Source organism: Miscanthus floridulus, chromosome 17 (genome assembly GCF_019320115.1).
Source record: "Miscanthus floridulus cultivar M001 chromosome 17, ASM1932011v1, whole genome shotgun sequence".
NCBI lineage: Eukaryota > Viridiplantae > Streptophyta > Magnoliopsida > Poales > Poaceae > Miscanthus > Miscanthus floridulus.
The window spans coordinates 75,549,989-75,556,764 of record NC_089596.1 but is presented as its reverse complement, the minus strand read 5'-3'; the positions used below and the strand labels follow the sequence as shown (position 1 = coordinate 75,556,764).

The 6,776-nt window shown below is 42.8% G+C and overlaps 1 long non-coding RNA gene across 1 annotated transcript; it reads left to right on the top strand.

The window, feature by feature from the left end:
* The first annotated feature begins 4,775 nt into the window (after positions 1 to 4,775).
* Positions 4,776 to 6,244, top strand: LOC136514885 (uncharacterized). The gene is made up of 3 exons (XR_010773871.1): positions 4,776 to 5,189; positions 5,663 to 5,842; positions 6,134 to 6,244. It is a non-coding gene; the product is annotated as an uncharacterized lncRNA (long non-coding RNA).
* Positions 6,245 to 6,776: the final 532 nt, after the last annotated feature.

Sequence of the window (6,776 nt, the reverse complement as noted above, 5' to 3'; positions counted from 1 at the left end):
ATTGACACAATACTCCTTATGTTGGAGCAAAATCCTATTGGGACTTTCAAATTCTTTAACCACACACACGTCACATGTTTCTCATCTCTGTTCAGGTTGTAGCTTGCTGCCGGGTGGTGGTACTTCCCATTTTCTTGAAAAACAGGGTGAAGTTCTTTTTTTATGCCTAAATTTACCATGTCCTGACGTGAATTGAGTCCTTCCTTTGTTTTGCTCTTTATGTCTAGCAAGGTGCCAATTATGCTTTCAAACACGTTCTTCTAAACGTGCATACCATCGATCGCGTGTCGTACGTCTAACTCTTTCCAGTATGGCAAATACTTGAAGAAAACAAACATCTTCTTGAATGTAGCCCCTGGAGTTGGTTTGACATCCTTTCTTGCTTTTCCATCTTTTGTTTGGGCAGTCGAGAAGTCTCGACGCCACGCCTGGCCATATATATATATATATATATATATATATATATATATATATATGTGTGTGTGTGTGTGTGTGTGTGTGTGTGTGTGTGTGTGTGTGTGTCGGAGTCACTAGTGGAGGTGGTCTTGCCCTCGTCTTGAAGTCACTGCGCTCGAAGTCAGTGGCCTCCTCGCCCCCGTGTCGGAGCGTCCCCATCTGACGCACGAGTCCCGACAGCCGCCTCGGCCCTCGGCGGTCAGCGCCTCGGACGCCGCTCGAGCCCGACGCTTAGCAGCAGCCAGGGGCAGGGCGCCCAGCCCCCAGCAGGCAGCACCGGAGGTCCGTAGCAGCCCACAGCATGCGTGCGCACCAGGAGCAGCACGTCGACGCACCCAGCCGGCAAAGTGGAGCTATGGAGTCTATTGTAAATTTTTGGGTTTCGGAGGATCCAACGGGTTTCGGGGATCCGTCGGGTTTGGTTTCGAGGATGGATTTCCACCCGAAATGGTGTTCGGGGCAGATTCGGATTTTAAGTTCGGGTTTCGGTTTTAGGTGCACGGAGACTCCACCCGATTCGAATCCGACCCGTTGCCATCCTTACATGGGGATGAAACTCTATTGGTACGATTACCAACTCTCTATGAGTTACAAAATTAAATATTTATGAAACCATAGAATCAAACTTTGCATTAAGAGTGAGTGTTTCATCTAAGTTTTATTTCATTCTATATGACATGACAGTCTTGAAAACAACACAATGAAAATCTCCACAGATACTGGCCTAAAACATTGCCACAGTACCACTACTGGAAAACCGAGATTTGCCTAGTGTTTAATAGTTTGCCTAGTGCCAATCGTCGGACACTAGGCAAAGAGCTTGTTTGTCGAGTGTTAGACCCCGGAGCACTCGGCAAAATAAAGGCACTAGGCAAAATAACGATTTGCCGAGTGTCGACACTAGGCAAAGAAATCCACTCGGTAAATGACCATTTTGCCTAGTGTCAATACTAGGCATACCATCACACTCGGCAAAGGCTGCCGGAGGGCAACCGCCGTTGCCATTTTACCGAGTGTCTTCCGTTAACACTCGGCAAAATTAGAACTTTGCCTAGTGTCTCCGGACGACACTAGGCAAACTGGCCAGTTTGCCTAGTGTCTTACAGAGACACTAGGCAAAATATTTTTTCTTTTTTTGATTTTAGCTTCCAATTTTTTTCTGTAGCTTTCCTACTATACCTTGACCAACATGTTGAAAGTTGGCACAATTTTATGAAATTTTGCTATATTTCTTTAGTTTATTTAATTTCTTTGAATTTTTTCGACAAATGCAAATTTGAACTGCAAGTGTGACGAATAATGGCAATTCATGAATGCAAAAATGATATTCATGTTAGTAAGTGTTAGTTGAGGCCGTATCCAGAAACAGACCAAAAATTTCACACATCTTCACGTCGAGACATGACCACGAACTTGCGAGCAAATAGTTTTTAAATTCTATTAAATGAAAACTGGAGTCTGAAATTCATGAAACTTGTCGACAAGTCAAGATATCGCATGCGGGTGCCATGATAAAAATTTAAAAAGATTTCGAGCACATCGTCACGTATGATGCTTAGAAACCCTAACATCTCCACATGATCACATAGAGTTTATGAAACTATACGAGAGACTTGTCAATTTAGAACTAAACTTTCCTAACACTTTCTCAAATGCAAAAATAACCTATATAACAATTGTATATCTTGATGAGTTGTACAGACTTGGTATTCATGACTTTTCTAGTTGAGACCATCTAGGGTTTCGAAAACTGGTTTGGAGCAGTCAAAATTTAAAAATCCAAAATTTGAATCGTTCAAACTTTGTCAAATGAAAAGTTGACCAAAACAAAAAAATGTAGATCTTGATGAGCTTAACAAACTTGGTATTCATGACTTTTCTATTTGAAACCATTTAGAGTTTCAAAAACTGGTGTCAAAGTGTCATTTTTTTTAAATTTAAAATTTGACTTGATCAAACTTTGTCAAACGAGACACTAAATGACCTCAGATGAAAAACTTTTGAATACAAAGGTGTTAGAACTCATCAATATCTACAATTGTTATATAGGTCATTTTTCCATTTGAGAAAGTGTTAGTAAACACTAGTCACAAAATCATGAATCTCACATAGAGTTTATGAAACTATACGAGAGACTTGTCAATTTAGAACTAAACTTTCCTAACACTTTCTCAAATGCAAAAATAACCTATATAACAATTGTATATCTTGATGAGTTATACAAACTTGGTATTCATGTCTTTTCTAGTTGAGACCATCTAGGGTTTCGAAAACTGGTTTGGAGCAGTCAAATTTTAAAAATCCAAAATTTGAATCAGTTCAAACTTTATCAAATAAAAGTTGACCAAAACAACAAATGTAGATCTTGATGAGCTTAACAAACTTGGTATTCATGACTTTTCTATTTGAAACCATTTAGAGTTTCAAAAACTGGTGTCAAAGTGTCATTTTTTTTAAATTTAAAATTTGACTTGGTCAAACTTTGTCAAACGAGGCACTAAATGACCTCAGATGAAAAACTTTTGAATACAAAGGTGTTATAACTCATCAATATCTACAATTGTTATATAGGTCATTTTTCCATTTGAGAAAGTATTAGTAAACACTAGTCACAAAATCATGAATCTCACATAGAGTTTATGAAACTATATGAGAGACTTGTCAATTTAGAACTAAACTTTCCTAACACTTTCTCAAATGCAAAAATGACCCATATAACAATTGTAGATCTTGATGAGTTGTACAAACTTGGTATTCATGACTTTTCTAGTTGAGACCATCTAGGGTTTCGAAAACTGGTTTGGAGCAGTCAAAATTTAAAAATCCAAAATTTGAATGGTTCAAACTTTAGTCAAATGAAAAGTTGACCAAAACAACAAATGTAGATCTTGATGAGCTTAACAAACTTGGTATTCATGACTTTTCTATTTGAAACCATTTAGAGTTTCAAAAACTGGTGTCAAAGTGTCATTTTTTTAAATTTAAAATTTGACTTGGTCAAACTTTGTCAAACGAGACACTAAATGACCTCAGATGAAAAACTTTTGAATACAAAGGTGTTAGAACTCATCAATATCTACAACTGTTATATAGGTCATTTTTCCATTTGAGAAAGTGTTAGTAAACAGTAGAGTTTCAAAGTGTCATTTGTGAACAATTGTTATATTGTTGACATATTTTTTATTTGAAATTTGTTATTATCCTATAATTTTTGTATTTACAACTTTTTCATTTGTATTCATTTGGTACTCAATATATTTATATAACATATCTGCTTTGAAAATAGAAAAATAAAAAAATAAATGAATATTAGGCCACGTAGGGCTCCAGAATAAGCATTACATTTAGCCCAAACCCAACCCTCCCACGTGCTTGGCCATTAGATCAAAACAGACGGCCAAGATACATCAGGTCCCAAATAAAAACACTCCAGAAACCCTACCCATCCCTCCCCGTATCCACTCCCTGCATCACGGCACCCTACTCCTGCGCCTCCACTTCCTCCGACTGTCCCCAATCAGCAAACCCTACCACACCTCGATCCCACATCCCACTAGCGCCGCCACCTGCATCTCATGGCTGCCTACGAGCTACGCCGCCACGGCCCTGGTCCTCAGCATAACCCCCTCTCCTGTGAGCAGCCAAGGGCGGCATGGAGGAGGGCGCCCGGCCTCGATCTGGCCATCGGCTGCGTGGAGGAGGACGTTTGGCCTCGATCCGGTTATGGGTGGCGCGGAGGAGCATGTGCGTGAGGTCCTAGGGAAGCCTCCCCACCGAGTAGCCCGGCCCCAACACCTGCTCCTCTTTCTCATCCTCACTGTGCAGGAGCAACGAGATCCATGGCGCGTGTGTCTTGGGAGCAGGAAGCGACAGCGATGGCTGGTTTGCAGTAGCACCCCAGCGACCACCGATGTCCGCGCTCGCCCACGTCCTGCCGCAATCGGGTGGGGTGGACCCCTGTAGTCTTTCTGCTGCTCCACCCCTTCCGAGACGACGGTGTACGGGCGTATCTTCCTCGGCCGTTCCCAGGCGATGGAGTTCGGGCGCAACTTCCTCGGCAGCTCCGCTGCTGCCTTGCGGCGGTGACGGCTACGCTGCACGGCGGCTGGCGGCTCTCCTGCCAGTCTCTGTTCCTCTCAGCCCCAGATCCTAGCGCCGGGGCCTTCCACGCTTCTAGGTGCGTGCAGCTGTACTGCAACCCTTTTCATTAATGTGCCATGTCAATACCAATTCTATACAGGTTAGTAAAGCTCATTTGAAAAAGATCCTGTACTTGGCTCCTGTAAATTAGAGTGATTCTGTTTAATTTCTTCAACATTCAGTGACGTGCGGCAGCAGTTTCTGATAACCATTGTTCATAAGATTCATACACGGAGATTCCTGGGATGATGCCTTCCACCTGACAGAGATTCATACACAGAGATTCCTGGGTACTTCCCTAATAGGTCATTTCCACATCACAGGGATATGCATCCTTAACTGAACACCATAATCTCATTATTTCCCCTGCTCTGGCCTGAACCAAACTGCAAACACCAGATGTGTCCATCCATTCTTCTCAGTCAAGTACCCCCATTGCACAGCTTTGATTTCAAAAAGACCTCGCCACAATTAATTAGTCCCTCACACAATGCTTGCTATATTTCAGGTTAATCTAAGGCATGCATAGGCTACATGGTCTGTCCAGATAATTGTTCCATAATCCACAGCGACAGCGTGACTCCTCTTACAAGGTTATTTTGTTGACTCATGATTCGTTCATAATATCTTCCGCACCATTTATCAAAACAAGCCTCCATGTCTTGCCTTCTACAAATTCCCCTTTGCATTTTTAAACAGCTTTTGCATAGTACACAACAGCCAATTGCTCTAGGTGAAATGTGGAGATATGTGTGAGGGAACGTACTTCTCACGTACACTGATGTTGACCAAAAATAAAGGTCTCTACAGATCCCGCTTTTGTATCATGCCTGTTACATAAGAAAAATTTTCCATCTGTTGCCGCTGTTGTATTATGCCTGCTAACTAAACACTTTGCATTTCCATGCTTGCCCACTATGTATTACGCCGCTGCATCTTTTAGTGGTTTATAACAGATTCATTGTCACCCTATTACGTTTGTGAATTATCCTAACCACCCTACTAAATGGCTCACTGCTTATATGATAACACTTCACTATGACAAAGCCTATTTTTGCTGCAATAGGTACACTAACTAGAAGAAAGGAGGCTTCGCGAGGAGATGGAAGCGACGGCGATGGAAGAGCGGGAGGCCCAACGACAGAGGATAGAGGAGCTGGTGGGGTTCGTGTCCACTCTTGGCGCCGCTATGGGGCGGACCATGCCAGCTAGCCTAGTCTTGCCACTTCCTCAAGCAGCTACTCCTGTGAGTACCAATATATTACTTATTATGTTCCAACCTGACATAGGGCACACTAGAAAAAATATGCAATCTCAAACATACAATATGGTGTTGGTGGTGACGGCGGTTGTTGTTGTGGTGTGGTGGTGGCAGTTGTGGTGTTCGGGTGGTGGTGGTGTTGGTGGCGGTGTATTGATATGTATGTTCTTGACGGTCATCGTGCCGTTTGTTTTCTTGTAGGGTTTGGAAACCTCTCCGTGCAGGGGAGGTTCTGCCGAAATTTTTTATTGACGGTATCCTTTTTATTTTTTTCAGCATCAATCGGGCGTGGCATCGAATCAAATTGGAGGGTCGCTGGCACCACAGATTGGAGCGTCGCCGGCACCACAGCTTGAGCCGAATCAAGTGGAAGGGTCGCCAGCTTCACAGATTGGAGCGTCGCTGGCACCACAGCTTGAGCCGAATCAAGTGGAAGGGTCGCCTGGAGCATCGAACCACGGGCCTCTTCACCCTTGACAATCGTCGTGATCAGCTTGTTGTGAACTTTGTTAAGAAATTTGGTTGTGCACTTATGAACTTGTGGCACATTTGGACTTTTGGTATGAACATGTGATATATGTGAACATGTGGTTCTTATTTATGATTCATGTGATATATTTATGGTGTTTGAATATGATTTATATTTGTGTCGCAAATGGAATAATCAAAAAAAATTCAGCTTCCGGTTACTTTGCCTAGTGTCAGAGGTCTGACACTAGGCAAAGGGGCCACACGTGGCACACCTGGGAACAGGCTTTGCCTAGTGTGACCCTAGGCAAAGTAGGCAGTTTACCTAGTGTCGGAGGCCTGACACTAGGCAAAGCTTGGCATATTTGCCTATTGTAGGCGGCCTGACACTAGGCAAAGCTTGACATATTTGCCTAGTGTCGGACGCCTGGCACTAGGCAAACCTTGCATA